Source organism: Carassius gibelio, chromosome B21 (genome assembly GCF_023724105.1).
Source record: "Carassius gibelio isolate Cgi1373 ecotype wild population from Czech Republic chromosome B21, carGib1.2-hapl.c, whole genome shotgun sequence".
Lineage (NCBI taxonomy): Eukaryota > Metazoa > Chordata > Actinopteri > Cypriniformes > Cyprinidae > Carassius > Carassius gibelio.
The window spans coordinates 2964095-2981754 of NC_068416.1; the positions used below are offsets into that span (position 1 = coordinate 2964095).

The 17660-nt window shown below is 42.7% G+C and overlaps 1 protein-coding gene and 1 long non-coding RNA gene across 2 annotated transcripts in view; one reads left to right on the forward strand and one right to left on the reverse strand.

Moving 5' to 3' along the window:
* Positions 1-17660, reverse strand: part of LOC127986006 (uncharacterized) — a gene marked incomplete at its 5' end in the record, with an annotated part of 403871 nt that overhangs the window by 49090 nt on the left and 337121 nt on the right. The window lies entirely within an intron of this gene.
* LOC127986033 (uncharacterized) lies at positions 7253-8348 on the forward strand. Its single transcript, XR_008160738.1, has 2 exons — positions 7253-7390; positions 7529-8348. It is a non-coding gene; the product is annotated as an uncharacterized LOC127986033 (long non-coding RNA).

The window sequence follows — 17660 nt, forward strand, 5'->3', positions numbered from 1 at the left end:
AAGTATTTTAAGTTCCATCAGGGAATTATTTTGTCATCTGGTAGTTGAGTGTCCCAATCGTACTCTTCAATGGAGATATCTCTCACCAGAGCCTTTCCTTGAATCGTGATTGGTGCCACAAACCCCAAAGGATCGTAAATGCTGTTCACCGTCGAAAGGATGCCCCTTCTAGTGAATGTCTTTTCCTCATCAGACATGCAGAAGGAGAAGGTCCCATCTGAAACCTAGACTGCGTTGGAGAGGCAAAGGTTCAGATGAAAGATCCAGATCCTTAAGATCTTTGGCACGATCTTCAGATGGGAAAGCATTCATAACAGTGCTGCTGTTTGATGCTATCGTGTGCAACATGATACTTGACTCAGCTAACATCTCCCTTGTTCTTTTCAGAATGTCGATGGCTTCTTCTGCAGTGGAGAATGAGGCGAGTCCACGTAAACGTTCCGCATGACGAACTGCTTAGCATCTTGGCCATCTTCTTTTTGTCCTTCTTGCGCTGCCTGTCTCAAGCCATAAATGGCCACAGCTGGTGAAGGGCTGTTATGTATGTATGTCATACGGTATTCAGTCACTGGTTTTGTGAAGTCGTTATATTCGAACCACAAGAACCTTAGGAAATCTCGGTGTTCCTCACAGACTGTGAAACAGTGAAACATCTGTTGCACATCTGCTGTGACTGCAAAGGGCTCCCTGCGGAAACGAAGAAGGACGCCAAGAAGAGTATTATTGAGGTCTGGTCCCTTTAAGAGGATGTCATTGAGGGAGACACCTTCGTGCTTGGCACTGGAGTCAAACACCACCCGTATTTGGTCTGGCTTTTTAGGGTGGTAGACACCAAATGTTGGTAGATACCAGCACTCTTGATTCTCTTTCAATGGCGGAGCTAGTTCTGCTTGATTTGAATCAAAGATTTTCTGCATGAAATCCATATATTGTTTTTCATGACTGGCTTTCTTTCCAATGTGCGACACAGAGATGAGAGACGTTTGGCTGCTTGCTCTCTATTATTTGGGAGATGGCATCTTGAGGAATGGAATGGCAAGGGAGCTTCCCAACTCTTTTCATCATTCATGTGGATGTTTTTGTCCATGATCTCAAGGAAGGCTTAATCTTCAATAGACAAAGCTATTTTCTCATCCTCTTTTGTTCTTTTGAATACTGTGCTTCCAAGATCATCGGTTTCATCTACCAGTATGTCCTTCTCTTTCAAGGTTTGTATACTGTGTTTTGATCTCCTCTTGTCAAACTTTTCTTGGATATTAAAGGGACAATAAGTAACTTTTTAGGTATTTTATTATCTAAAATCAATATTTTTATTCATAAATATGCCCTCAATGGTGTACAAATACCTATGCCAATGTTTAAACTAATCCTTGTAAATGAAGAATTTATTATCTTTATATACATGGGACGGGTAGGTCGACGGAGGCTTCCATGTAGTTCCGCCATCTTGCAAAACTATAATAGCAGAGAGGGACAAAAAGTACTAAGCCAACGTGTTTCCGCAGCGCGTTTTCGGTCAGAGCCAGAAACGCAGGTGCAGAGCAGTGAGAGGCGCTTGAAACTGCACCGGCAAGTTTAAAAGTCTGGATTGCATTCTTATTATGGACCATACATATGCCGCGCCACAGGAGAAGAAAACATAGTCGCCAAAACAGTAAAAAATAGAACGTAAAAGGAAACTTGACCGTAGATTACAGAAAACAAGAGTTACTGTCGGGGAAGCTTTTTGTAGGTGGAAAGAGCTAATGCTTGATAAAGATTTCAAAAGAGACGCTGAAGTGGCCAGTTTTCTTCTCGACAGGTAAGTCAGTGTTACAATCTATATTATAATATTTTTTTTTATATCTAACAATGCATATAATTCAGAAAATATAACGAATAAATTAGACATAACTACTAATTACAATATTTCATGTTTTCCACAGTCAGTAATTCATACTGCAACATTCGTTTGTTTGTTGTCATGTTGCAGTTTGTTTGAAATAACACACCTGTTCACCTGAAGGAAAACTCGACGAAGTGCTATTAGAAGACATCCTGTCAAAGCTTTTTGGTACATATCGCCTACCGTAGATGCAACGCGCATTTGAAAAAGCGAGGTGCTGGAGAGCAAAATTAGTTTGAATGCAAAATACAATTTCACCACTAGATGGGAGTAATTCCTACTTAGTGTCCCTTTAATAACACTATTACATGACCTAAAGAAAGAGGTACGCCCAGTAGATCCTGTAAACATTGACGCTGTTAGGCTTGTGGGCTCCTCTGAGACATACTTCTCCTACAATGACCCAGCCGAGGTCAAGTTGTTGAGCATATGGAGCATTTTTTGGGTCCATTATACTGTTTATGTACTTTGTGTACTCGGGGTATGTCTCTGCCAAGTAGAAGAAGAATGGCTGCATCCGGATTAATGGCTGGGATTTTATCCACCACTGGCTTGAGGTGAGAATAATGATGTGCTATTTCTGCTGAGGGGATCTCTGAACGATCGTCTGGCATCATGTCACACTCTATGAGTGAAGGAAGCGAGATCTGTACATTTCCATCTATTGACTCAACTGTGAGGTTGCTTGGACGTCATCCTGATGTTTCCACAATCCTTGAGCATGTTTTAAGGGTGTATGGTGCAGCATTTGCTCCAATGCCCAAAAGGTCGAATAGCTCGGTCTTGGCCAGGGACATATTACTCTGCTCTTCAAGGACAGCGTATGCTTTAACCGCTTTCTCTCTTTGACCTGCAGGGTAGACTCGGACCAAACATATTTTGGAGCATGGTGGGGAGCCAAATGTGTCCCCGCAGATTTCTGTGCACTTTGACATAACCTCTGGAGTCTCATCTTCCTGCTGCTCCCCACCGTGATCCTCCTTAACAGCAGAGCTCAATGACTTGCATGGCGCTAGCCCTGGGTGAAGTGTAGCCAAGTGTTTGTTGCTGTTGCACTCTTTGCACTGCACAGATTTGTCACAATTTTTGGCGAGGTGACTTGTTGAGGCACAACACTTGAAACAGATATGTTTCTCTTTGAGGTAAGCTTTTCGTTCATCTTTCATTTGTTCGTCATGCTGCGAAAGCCACAACATTTTCTTAGAGGATGGGGCTTATTATGTAACGGACATAATCTATCTGGATCCTCATCCTTTTTCTCCAAAATGTTTCGCTTATCATCATTTTCTGAGGAAACCTCAGTCTTCCTGGTGAACACAGATGGTTTGGTTTATCCATCTTGCCTGAAGCACCCATAGTCAGTTCGGCAAAGCTGGGGTCATTTCATGTCTTTGCTTGGTCTCTGATGAACTTTACAAAGACACAAAAGGGGGGATATTGAACCTGATGGTCATATTTATATTTAGAACCAACTGAGATCCATTTCTCCAGAAGGTTATAGGGGAGCTTCTGTGCGATGGGGTTGACTCCCAGTGGTGTGTTAAGGTAAGATAGTCCAGGTAAGAATCCATCTTTCCTAGCTGCCTCCAACTCTATCAACAGGTCCCCTAGCTCCCACAGTTTCTTATTGTCCTTGTTTTATATTTTTGTAAACTCCTCTAACTTCTTAAGCAGATATCTGGCTAAGTATGTTGTGTCTGACTGATCATGAAGGGGTGATCTAAAGGGCATGAAGTAGTTTTTAACTTTGGATTGTGTGTTGGGAGTCTGTAGAGTGTGGCGTTCATCTTGGTATGACTTCAAAGGACGTGCATGGCTTTGCTGAGCATAGGCTGTGCTCATGCTCTGGCGTAGTGATGGTAATTCTTGGAACATGACATCGCTAATTTCTTCAGAACTGTGTCTTTGGATTCCACGATTATCTGTTTCACCGTTGTCCATGTTTGGCTGGTGCTCTGCTGAAAAGATGGGTTGTGGTTCCATGAGTTGAGACTGTTGCTCCTCATGCTCCTGAGAATGTAGTTGCACATACTCACTAGTGCATTGATGTGTGTGATACAGAGCTAATTTGGTCACATTCTGCTGTGTTGGTTTTCCAACTTCTTCCTCATAAGCTGCTTCAAGGATTTCAGCCTCTGTAATAGCTGCTTCAGCATCGCCCTGAATTTTCAGTGCTTTGAGGTTGGCCTGTAACTTAGTTGCCCTACGTTTCAGTTACACTTCAAGCTCAGTTTTTCTCTTAAATTCTTCTGCTTCTATCCTTGCCTGCTCTATTAACATGTCTGCTTCTTTTTGTGCATATGAAGCTCTGACTTTTGCAGCTTCCGCTTTAGCTCTAGCTCTTGTGGCAGCAGAACCATGTGATGAGGCATGACTAGAATGGGTTGAGCGTCTAGAATGATAAGAGCATTGAGAATGCCCATCTTCTGTGTTTAGCAGAGGTTTTTCTTCGCTTTTACTGTTCAGTAATCAGAATCACTCAGACTGTTATGATAATAGAGATATATAAGCTCAAACATAAAAACAAAAATAAAAATATTAAAAACATATGTTTTAAATGTATTTTAAAAATTGTTGATGTAGGAAATGAGTTTGAAAACACAGTGTAGCTAAGGCCACAAGTCTTCCAAAACTTCATAAAAAATTTCATAATCGAATCGGTAAAACTGTGAATTTTATTAAATATTTTTTAAGGCCATGTCATGTGTGTTTTTAGAGAAGGCTAATCAGATTGATTTATGGCCCTTGTCATCCCTGTAAGATCGCATGTAAACTCTCCTGTGTGTTTTGTATGTGTGTTGGCTTTGCAAAACTCCCTGATTCATTGTTGTATTGTTCTCACCAAATGAGTCTTTCACACCTCCGCCAGGTATGCAGAACCTGATTTTACCAAGTGAGACATGTTCCTGGGACAACATCGTTGTTGACCTTGGAACAACATTGTGATTAACCAATCAGATTTGAAGAACCAGTTTATAGATTTTGTGAAGTTTACGCTTAAAATCAGTGTTTGGTGCTTGTACATCAGTGTCATTCATCTATCATTTCCTATGATTTTATAGATTACTCATGGTTAAGGTTAGGTTTAGGTGTAGGGATATGGTTAAGAATGTATTTTTGGAGTAAAATGTTGTTCCAGGGTCAACAAAATATGTTGACCTAGGAACACATCGAACTTGGCAAAATCAGGACGTGCGCCAGGTATGACACATTATCCGCATTATTCTTTTATCATTATTCTTTTGTTTTTATTCCACCTTTATTAGCCTTTATTGTGGTTTTTCAGGCTTTACAAAGACACAAAGCAGCGATCTCACTTCAGTCTCTGTTTGCATTTAGCCCTTATTTATCAAAAGTCTTACTATAAAAATACAACAAAACATTTTCTTACGACCTTATGTGAATTATTGAGACAAAAATGCATTATGAAGAAGAAATGCACCTGCTATTAGTAGCATTGGAGCTAACACTAGCATCAAGCTACATCAGACAATTTATGAAATAACTTCCTTTAGTTTAATTTCAGATGTACATTTTCGATTTTTTTTTTTTATAAAAACGCCCCAGATCTCAAGAAATTCTTATACCAAGCTTTACTATCGTAATCGCGGGTTTATTATTCAGATATTTCGTGTGTACAGAGGTGTTTCAGTGTTGTTTTGGCCAGATAACTACCAGGAAGTGTGCAGGAAGCATGTGACACGATGTGGCGGTGTCCGGTTATGACACTCTAAGATTGACATTGGGAAGGCCCAATTGGAGTCTGAGTGACACACTCTGACAGCACTGCAAACGCACACACAGATCGCTGGTAGAGGCTGTTTATCATCAGATCGCGTTAATCCGTGGAAAATGAATAGAAATGACGATTCTGTCTGAAGAAATATGAAGTAAACATCAGTAAATATATCCATATATCTCCGCAGATATGCATCTTTGGTCTATAAATCCTTATTGACGCTGTAGCCTACAGTGAGTCTATGTGAACACAAATAAACCGCTGCTGACGTGACTGAATATGAGTGAGTGGCGAATTTCTATTCAAAATGTGGCATAATACGGATTTATTATTTTGCACTCCTGACATAAATCACTAAATATCTGTCACTGCAACAATGTGTTATCAAAATATTGGTCAAATATCGAAGCTAGAGTCTTTAAACTTTCAATTGATGCACAGTTTGTCCAGATGAAGTAAGAGTGATGTTTAATGTGCTGTGAAAGTGAAACAATAATAAACTGGGGCCGTCGACGATGTTTGCACGTAAAGGGGTTAAGTCTTTTTTACTATTCTGCTATTGCTTTGACAGGTTAACGTAGCAGATAGCTAACATAAGATCCATGAAATAAAGACCCAGGAAACCGGGCAGCTAGATTAGACTTTTAGTTATTGAAATATGTTCTTAGGGCAGCATTGCATCTTAATGGTTCTCTCAGTCATTTAATCAGCGACAGCAGGAGGCGGGAGATGGATTATTTGATTTTTTTCTCAGGACGCGGGAGACATCACGCTAAGTAAGGTTAAAGCTTAATTTTTCTATCGAGCTGTTATTTAACTAGCTAGCTAACTAATGTAAGCTAACTCGGAACATTAGCTAGCTAGCTCTGAGAGAGGATAATAGCTAATGTTAGCTTATGTCACAAGGTGACGATCTTTAGGGGCGGAACCAAAATTCGGGAAGTTTGGTTCCGCCCGGAAGTGTTTCCGCCCGGACCGGAAAAACAGAACGTAAGAGGGAAAATCAGGGAATTCGATGCACCTGTGCCTAGTTAGGGACGGCGGTTGGTGATTGGAGGATACGCTGGACAAGGCAGTACTTAAGGCCAAGTTATTTCACAGCCTGGGGGCTCTTTCTGGTGTGTGTGAAGCACTGTGTCGTACCCGTCTTGGTGCGCTGCTGGTGGCTGTCTAACTCTCTCTCTCTCTCCCTCAGGCTGGAATTGTATGATTGTGAAGACATCGCGAACCTTAAAGGTTGAGAAGTGAACGGATTATACGGCGAATTGAGACGACGTGAAAAAGGGGATTGGAAGCGGCATTGATGTGAGTACTAAGAGCAAGCCGAAAGTGCCCTGTATATTGACCTGGCGTTGTGTAGATCTCCCCAGGAGGAGGAGGGCGGCCCTACCCCTAATATGGCGTGGTGGGAGAGCCGAAGGAATACTTATTGAAGTAGTCACAACGACGACATCACTAGCTAGGCCGCATATTCCATCGCCAGATCCGAACCAAGCGAAGTGAAGGAAGACGGGTGTCCTTTTTGTACACTGAGTGTGGTGGGTGAGTCTTCGTGCTGTGAAAACCTATAATTTTGACGTGGTGCTGTATATTGCTGTGGGTTGCTGTGTATTGCCGTGTGTCCTGTCAGATAAACCCCCGCCTTCACGCACTCCGTCGCGGGAGGACAAGGAGACTGCTGGTTCTAGCCTAGTTCAGTACAGTATATGTTGTGAGCGTGCTTCAGATCTCCGGAGATAGCACGGTACGCTGTGTTCAGCCCAGAGGTGGGAGCTATTCAAAGCAAACTAACTGTGCTTTGTGTCCAATCTGATACCTGTGGAGAGAAAAGGAAAGAGAGAGTGAGTAACACAAGGAGAAACAGAGGAAACCTGTACTTACAGTACGCTGTGTTCAGCCCAGAGGTGAGAGTCATTCAAAGCAAACTAACTGTGCTATTGTGCCCAAGTTGATACCTGTGGAGAGAAAAGGAGAGAGAGTGAATAACACGAGGAGGAATAGAGCGAACCCTGTACTTACAGTACGTTGTGTCCAGCCCAGAGGTGAAAGCCATCCAAAGCAGAGTAACTGTGTTTTGTGTCCAAGTTGATACCTGTAGAGAGGAGGAGAGAGAGTGGATAACGCGAGGAGAAATAGAGCGAAACCTGTACTTACAGTACGCTGTGTCCAGCCCAGAGGTGAGAGCCATTCAAAGCAAACTAACTGTGCTATTGTGCCCAAGTTGATACCTGTGGAGAGAAAAGGAGAGAGAGTGGGTAACACGAGGAGAGACCGAGGAAACCTGTACTTACGCCGCTGCCTGTGGAGAAAGAGAAAGCGAGTGAGCACCCAAGGAACGAACTGTGTGAACCAGTACTTACTGTGAGCTGCAATCAGCGAAGAGGTGAGAGCAAAACCAAGCCGAATTAACTGTGCCTTGGCGTCCCAGCCGTTGCCTGTGGAGGAAGAGAAAGAGAGTGAGCACCCCGAGAACGAACTGTGTGAACCAGTACTTACCGTGAGTTGTATTCAGCGAAGAGGAGGAAGAAGGAGGGCGCTACGGATACCTAAGACTCTGGCCGGGCCCCGAGTCCCACGCCCCGGATCCCCGTGGCCCCCTTGCTCCCTGACCTCTTCCCGGCCATAGCCCATCTGGAGGGCCGAGTCAGAGTTTAGTTTTAATTGCCCTTTCCCTATTCCCCAAGCTATTTTTAAATATTTAAATAAAGATTGTTTTATCACTTACTTGTTCTCGTGTTGTTTGGCCATTGGGTTGGCTTTGGGGACCTCCTTGAGGTGGAAGTTGAGAAGGGGTGTGGCTTAGTCAAAGCATAGCCGCCCCTGGGTGTGACACTTATATTCTAATATAACTTTTACTGGCTATAATAGCAAGTTAAGCTGCTGTCATTGCACAATTTTGCTGTGGTATTGTTGCTATTCCCAGAGCATTTAGTCATAGCTATAAATGCTTAGCTGCTCTTTAGTGCATTTTTGATGCATATATTCTAATACTGGTCTTAGAGCACCTTGTCGTATTTAAATGCAATATTAATTTGCTGCTTTAAGGGTATTTTTGCAGCATAAATTCTAAGACTGCCCTCAGGTTACCTTACCGTATCTCCATGCAACATTCATTTGCTGCTATCAGTGCATTTTTGTTGCAGATATTCTAATGCTGCTCTGAGGGGCACCTTACCATAACTCCATGCAATCATTTGCTGCTCTTAACGCATTGTTGTTGCAGATATTCTAATACTGCCCTCAGGGCACCTTACCGTATCTCCATGCAACATTCATTTGTTGCTTTCAGTGAATTTTTGTTACAGATATTCTAATGCCACCCTCAGGGCACCTTACCGTATTTCCGTGCAATCATTTGCTGCTCTTAGCGCATTTTTGTTGCAGATATTCTAATGCTGCTCTGAGGGCACCTTACCATATCTCCATGCAATCATTTGCTGCTCTTAGCGCATTTTTGTTGCAGATATTCTAATGCTGCTCTGAGGGCACCTTACCGTAACTCCATGCATTCATTTGTTGCTCTTAGTGCATTTTTGTTGCAGATATTCTAATGCCACCCTCAGGGCACCTTACTGTATCTCCGTGCAATCATTTGCTGCTCTTGCGCATTTTTGTTGCAGATATTCTAATGCTGCTCTCAGGGCACCTTACCGTATCTCCATGCAGTCATTTGCTGATCTTAGCACATTTTTGTTGCAGATATTCTAATGCTGCTCTGAGGGCACCTTGTGAAATTAGATCTACAATTGGCAGCTCTAAGGGTATTTTGCAGCATAAATTCTAATACTGCACTCAGGGCACCTTACTGTATCTCCATGCAACCTTAATTTGTTGCTCTCAGCACATTGTTGTTGCAGATATTATAATGCTGCTCTGAGGGCACCTTACCGTAACTCCATGCAATCATTTGCTGCTCTTAACGCATTTTTATTGCAGATATTCTAATACTGCCCTCAGGGTACCTTAACGTATCTCCATGCAACATTCATTTGTTGCTGTTAGTGCATTTTTGTTGCAGATATTCTAATGCCGCCCTCAGGGCAAATTATGACATTAGATCTACAATTTTACAATTCTACACTACTCTGAAGTGGCAAAAAATATATAAATAGTAAACTATAAGTATGATGTGAATGTAGCATCTGTTCAGGATAATGTTATCATGGTTAATGAATGCACCGTCTCCAGCTGTATTCATGTTACGTCATGTTGATTGTTTCATGTGGGTCATGTTCTCATTCCAACTGCCTATTTAACACCCAACATTCCACCCTCGAAGAAATTCTCAGCGCCAGTGTTCGGAGGATGGACTCCCAGGAGAGGAGTCTTAACGACACTGGTCGCGCGGTTCAAGCCCTGGTGACGCAGGTGTCCGAGCTCACCCAACAATTCCATCTTCTTCAAGCTCCCACTGCACCACCCACACCGCCTGTTCTCCCGAAACCACCAGTGACCGCCTCCCAGCCAGATCCACGCCTTCCGATCCTGGAGACATACTCGGGTGAGCCTAACTTCTGTAGAGCATTTCTAACCCGTTGTGATATGCACTTTTCCCTTCAGCCCAGAACATTTTCGAAAGGAAGAGCCAAGGTGGCCTTTGTATTAACGCTGCTCTCGGGGAGGGCGGCACTATGGGGGACAGTGGTGTGGGAGAACCAGGACCCATGCTGCGCGTTTCAGGCGCTCTCCGCCGAGATGAGGCGGGTCTTTGATCCGGCCGTCGCAGGACGGGAGGCGGCAGGGAGGCTGGCGGAGTTACGCCAACACGAGAGATCCGTCTCAGACTGTTTTTTTTAATTCCGGACCCTGGCGGCAGAGTGCCATTGGAACGAGGAGGCGCAGTGGGACATGTTCCTGCATGGGCTGGCTGACCGCGTCCAGAGGGAGATCTACGCCCTGGATCTTCCCCCCTCTCTCAATGGACTTATTGAACTGGCGTTACGGGTCAATGCATGTCTGACACGGATGGAGAGGAGGGGTCTACTCAGCACCCCATCCAGGGGACCGGCAGACGTGCGATTCAGCGGCGGGGACATGGTCAGCCCCGTCTACGATCACGAGCCCATGCAGGTAGGGAGAGCTCGGCTTCCCAGGAGGAAAAGGAGAGGCGGAGGTCCCTTGGCCTGTGCCTGTACTGCAGGGGAGCCGGACATCAAGCTCACAACTGTCCGGTAAAAGGGCCAGGCCCGGTAGTACGTATGGGGCTACTATCGGGTGGGATCTCCGCCGAGAAGACCTCATCACCATCATCATCATCCTCTACGCTCCTCCGGGTAAGACTAAGGTGGTCAGCACAGACCCACCACTATCAAACACTACTGGACTCAGGGGCAGAGGGTAATTTCATGGACAGCACATTGGCACACAAGCTCCACATTCCCCTCAGACCTCTTCCACACCACATCACGGTTCACGCCCTCTCTGGACAGCAACTACCTACCATCTCATACATCACTGCAGACATCACACTCATCACATCTGGCAATCACTCCGAGACCATCTCCTTTCACATCCTTGACTCTCCCCTGGCACCCATTGTCCTCGGACACCCTTGGCTCCTCCTCCATAACCCCACAATAGACTGGTCCTCTAATTCCATTCTGTCCTGGTGTAAAAAGTGTCATGAGTCTTGTTTAGTGTCTGCCTGTCCATCTGTGTCTGTGTCTGTGTTACAGGAGGAGGCGGTGGATTTGTCTAGCGTGCCCGCTGAGTACTTCCATCTGAAGGAAGTGTTCAGTAAGTCTCGGGCTGCTTCTCTTCCTCCGCATCATCCTTACGACTGTGCCATAGATTTACTATCAGGTAAGTGTCCGCCTAAGGGCAAACTTTATTCACTTTCTGTTCCAGAGAGGGAGGCTATGGAGAAATATATTTCTGATTCTCTAGCTTCCAAATTCATCCGCCCTTCCTCTTCTCCTGCGGGGGCGGGGTTCTTTTTTGTGGGAAAGAAGGACGGATCACTATGACCTTGCATTGATTACCGAGGGCTGAACAACATCACGGTTAAAAATACTCATCCTTTGCCATTGATGTCTTCAGCCTTCAATTTTCACAAAACTGGGCTTACGCAATGCGTATCATTTGGTTCGGATCAGGGAGGGGGATGAATGGAAGACCGCTTTTAACACCCCCAGAGGGCACTTTGAATATTTGGTTATGCCCTTCGGGCTCTCCAACTCCCCAGCGGTCTTCCAGGCACTCGTCAACGACGTACTGCGAGATATGATTGATCAGTTCATTTATGTCTACCTGGACGACATATTGATTTTTTCTTCCTCTCTCCAGGAACATGTGCAGCACGTCCAACGAGTGCTTCAGAAGTTGCTAGAGAATGAGTTTTTTGTCAAGGCGGAGAAATGCGAGTTTCATGCACAGTCAATTCCATTTCTGGGGTATATTGTGTCGACTGAGGGAATATGCATGGATCCCGAGAAGGTTAAGGCTGTGGTAGAATGGCCAAGCCCAGATTCCCGTAAGGCCCTACAGAGGTTTCTGGGGTTCGCTAACTTCTACCGGCGTTTCATTCGCAACTTCAGCCAACTAGCCGCGCCTCTGACGGCTTTGACCTCCGCCAAGACTGCGTTCAGGTGGTCAGACACAGCTGAGGCTGTGTTTGCTAAACTTAAGAGCCATTTCATTTCAGCTCCGATTCTGATTACCCCTGACCCTACACGTCAGTTCGTGGTGGAGGTCGATGCGTCAGAGGTGGGGGTAGGAGCGGTGTTATCTCAACGTTCTCCCTTAGACGACAAGGTCCACCCTTGCGCGTATTTTTCGTATAGTTTATCTCCTGCAGAACGAAATTACGATATTGGTAACCGAGAATTGTTGGCAGTTAAGATGGCATTGGAGGAATGGCGACACTGGTTAGAAGGATCGGGGGTTCCTTTTATAGTATGGACTGACCACAAGAATTTAGAGTACATTAGCACCGCCAAAAGGTTGAACTCCAGGCAGGCTCGATGGGCACTTTTTTTCGGACGTTTTGACTTTACTATATCGTACCGCCCGGGTTACAAAAACATCAAACCCGATTCTTTATCACGTATTTTTGACCATTCCGAACGCCCGTCTACTCCCGAGTGTATTTTTCCTGAGACACTAGTGGTCTCCACTCTCACATGGGAGATCGAATCGAAGGTCAGAATGGCCTTAGAAGGGGTACGCCTCCGCCCGGGTGCCCACCGAACCGTTTATTTGTGCCGGAGGGATTAAGGTCTAACGTTATCCAGTGGGGACATTGCTCTAATGTCGCTTGCCATCCAGGGGTTAACCGTACTATATTTTTAGTCAAGCAACGATTCTGGTGGTCAGTTATGGCTCGCGACATTCACAGTTTTGTTTTGGCTTGCTCGGTTTGTGCCACTGGTAAGGCTTCCAATCGGCCCCCTGATGGGTTACTCCAACCACTGCCCGGTCCCTTGGAGACCCTGGTCCCACATCGCACTAGATTTTATTACCGCCCTCCCAGGGCAACACGGTAGTTTTAACCGTGGTTGACCGGTTCTCGAAGGCAGCCCACTTTATTCCCTTGCCCAAATTACCCTCAGCCAAGGAGACAGCGTTGACCGTCGTAGACCACGTCTTTTGTTTACATGGCCTCCCGATAGACGTGGTTTCCGACAGGGGACCCCAATTTGTGTCAAAATTTTGGGCAGAATTCTGTAAACTACTGGGAGCGGCTGTAAGTCTGTCCTCAGGGTTTCACGTACAGGAGAATTCATCCCGCCTTTCACGTATCCAAAATCAAGCCCGTATTTCATTCTCCCATTAATCCGCCTACCCCGGTTCCTCGCCCGCCGCGACTCGTAGATGGGGAGACCACCTATTCGGTCAATCGCATTCTGGACTCTAGACGGAGGGGACGCGGATTTCAGTACTTGGTGGACTGGGAGAGTTACGGTCCGGAGGAGAGAAGTTGGGTACCTGCTAGGGACATCCTGGATCACTCCCTTATCGATGATTACAATCAACAGGTAAGAGATTCTGGGGATGCCAGGAGGCGTCCTTAGGAGGAGGGGTACTGTCACGGTTCATGAATGCACCGTCTCCAGCTGTATTCATGTTACGTCATGTTGATTGTTTCATGTGGGTGTTGCCGCTGATCATCTGATCATTTGCCTCCTGTCTCATTTACCAAGCGTCACAAATGTATGATCATTTGGGCTTTATGTTGTAGGGATTCCTTTAGTATATCTATAAGTTCACTTATAGTATATTTGCAGTACAAAATAAACTTTACTACTTTTACACTTAAGGTATTCATAAAATTATACTTTTATATACTAAAAAGTGGGCCAATTTAGTCCCAAAAAATATTAAAGTAGTACACTTTATACCACTAGTGCATTGGTATTAGAAGCCTATACTTACTGTCACAGTGTCTGGGTTGTGTTCCCTGGGTTTCCTCCTTTTCCACAGTGTATGTCACCTTATCACTTCCTGTTCCCTTATTTTGGTCACCTTCCTCCTTGTTTTAGTTAATTGATTGTTCCCCACCTGTCTCCAGTTCACTCATCATCCTTCTGTGTATTTATACCCGGTCTGTCTGAGTTTGTGTCACGGAGTCCTTGTCTTATGTGTAATACTTTCCATAGTCTTGCCGTGTGTTCTTGTTTTGTTGTTTATTGGATATTCTGGTTTTGACCCTGCCTGGACTGTTTACCCTTTTGGATTGCCCCTCAATAAACCTCTTACCTGCACTTGGATCTCTCCTGTGTTTCCTGTATCACCGAACGTGACACTTACTATGTAAAATATACTTGGGTAATGTATTTGAACTTTACTTAAGTTTATTTAATAAAATTAACTTGAAGTATACTTTTTTTTTTTTTTTTTGGTAAGGGTAGTCATAAGAATCCCATTTACTGCTTCAGGAGAATGCATGTTTTTATTTTTTGTATTTTGTCTAGTTTGGAAAACTGGACCAACCCAAATGAACAGTAAGTTATTCTTATACAATTTTTTTTCCCTAATACATTTTAGTCATATTTGCATCATCTGCATACATAATGATATTGTTTGCGTAATTCGCATATTTACATCTGACCAGGTACAGCACATTTTTTCAGTACTTTTTTTTTTTAACTGTCGCTCCCTGCATTAAGTTCAAGTCACTGATGATTTGGAGTGATAGCTTTAACTAGTAAATTCGGAGGATGTCATACTTTGGAGTAGTTATGGCTCTTGAAATATGTGAACGTTATGGTTGCTTTTAATGTGTTTGTGTTATCCAAAGCATTTTTTTTTTTTTTTTTCAGATAGTTCAGGCATTTGTACAGTCTGCTACAAGAAGATGTCAGGGAAGAAAAAGGCAAGTCCTAATGATATTTTATCTGCTGTCAGATTAGATTAAAGACAAGTACACATCAGACGATTATTTTGTCACAGATTGGTCCAGGGAGTCATTAACAAAATCTGTGGGTGAAGAGTGAATCGGCAGTTAAATCTGTGATGACCAGGGGTCACATGTGAAGTGTCATGATGTGTTGAAAACCCAAACTCCACCTCATCAGGGACTGGGACTTAATTTGAATGACTCCCATGACTGGTCTGTGACAAAAGAATCATTTGATGTGTACTTGGCATAACTATTTATCATGCAAAATCTTTTGCAGGAGACATGCTCATTCTGCTCGACACAAAATAGTCCAAAACCAGGTGTGACAACACACACACAAACAGACAGGTTTGTTTACGAAGGCTACTCTTAGTTGGCCCCAGCGTTGTTACTGATTTTAGTTGGATTGCAGTGGCTAGACATACTGGATTTCATATTCTATTTATGCACGTTACATTAAACAAGCAATGTAACGTTTCATACAGTGCCCAACAAATTTGTAGGCACCCCTGTTGAAGGTAACTGAAAAACTTATTGAAAATCGCAATTTCCAATGTAGATTATTTTCATGTATTAACAGAGGCAGAAACAGTTGAGATGGAGACTGCAGAGGCAGTTGAAGGTAAAACATGTATTTCAGAGATTTCATTCGGTTACTCACACACCCTTTGTTTCCTCAGAGTAACATTTTTTTCACGTCTCAATAGTAGCAAAAACGAAGGTGGAAGTTGTTGCAGGTAAACAATTAATTCGTTTTTTGAGTTATACAGGATCATAATTTTTATTTATAAAATGTAAATGTCAATTTGACTTCCTCTCTGCTATGTGCAAATGATGCAGATACATCAGATGCAGAAGAAGAGGAGGAGACCGCATCGGAGAAAATGGGTACCGGTATATAATATTATGATACTGTACTTTATATTAAATACTGTACTTTACATACAGTATTTTATATTCTTTTCATGCACGTTACATTACACAAGCAATTTAATGTTCCATTTAGCACCCAACAGATTTGTAGGCACCCATGTTGAAGGTGACTGAAAAACTTATTGAAAATCACAATTTGAGAATGTCATATATTTCCAATGTGTATTATTTTCATGTATTAACAGAGGCAGAAACAGCTGAGATGGAGACTGCAGAGGCAGTTAAAGGTAAAACATGTATTTCAGAGATTTCATTCGGTTACTCACACACCCTTTTTTTCCTCAGAGTAACGTTTTTTTCACGTCTCAGTAGCAAAAACGAAGGTGGAGGTTGTTGCAGGTAAACAATTAATTACTTTTTTTGAGTTATATAGGATCATCATTTTTATTTATAAAATGTAAATGTCAATTTGACTTCCTGCCTGCTATGTGCAAATCATGCAGATACATCAGGTGCAGAGGAAGAGGAGAAGGAAGAGGCAACGGAAAAAAGGGTATATAATATTATGATACTGTACTTTATATTCTATCTATACATGTAAGGTGGATAGGATGGACTGATTGTTAACTTGCTGGCACACATATACAAAGTTTGGCTCAAATAAGATATTTTGTAATCCGAGTGAGTATAGAAGGAGCAGAATACACTATACTATTTATACTTTATGTGGTGTTATATGGACCTGTGTCTGCAATGAAGCTTTATTATGTATATGCACGATTCCACATCTCATTCCTGTAGTATTAATCATCTCTAGTATCTGGATTTAAAAAGAGCATGGGACTTATGTACAAAGCTTGTGTACACACAAAGCAGCTGCGCACCTCTTCTCATACACACATACAGATGTACAAAGACTACTTGAACGTGAGTGTGCAGTCATGTAATACAGGCCGTCTCTCAGGGGCGATTCTAAGATTTTGATTTTAGGGGGGCTCAGCCCCCAATAAGGGTATGATTAAAAAATATTATTTTACTATTAGGGTAGGGTTGTATACTACTAACCTTATTGCAATCCACTATTCCATTGTATTCCCTGTATTTCATATATGGGAGTAGGAGTACTGACTGAGCCATATATAACACTGTAAAAAAAAACTAATACAGTTTTTTACATGTGACCAGTCACTGGAAAATTTTGAATAGGGAATGTAGATTTTTTTAATTTTTTTTACAATAAAGACTTCCTGATTCAGTATTAGGACATTCATGTTTATCCTTTGATGATACCACTGCTTTTTCTTATGAAATGTACGTGGAAATTGGCAGAAAATTAAAACAACATAAGGGTTCAATGACTGCAATGAATCTTGGGAACACAGTGGTATTGTGTGTGTGTGTGTGAGGCTGTCTGTTCTATTCTCACCTGACTGTTGCTCATTTGCAGACCTACTCCCGCACGACAAAAAAAATGTTGTATATCCATCTACAATGAAATAAATTTTTTTTTATTTATTATTATTATTATTATTATTAATTTTTAGCTTTTTAGCCTTTATAATCAACAATACGGTTGGTTATACATCAAGTCAGCCCCTGAACATTTATTTCATTTCAAATCATTTAACTAACCAGCTAATATTCATTAAGAATATAGACAAAACATGTATTAATGTAATTGTCTATTGGCAATATGTTTAATCTGTTCTATATTTATTTATATTTATTAAAAATAACATCATTATCAATTTGCCACTTCTATAAATCAATTACTTAAAAAAAAAAAAAAAATCACAGATCCCTTTAGCCTACTCTTACTCTAA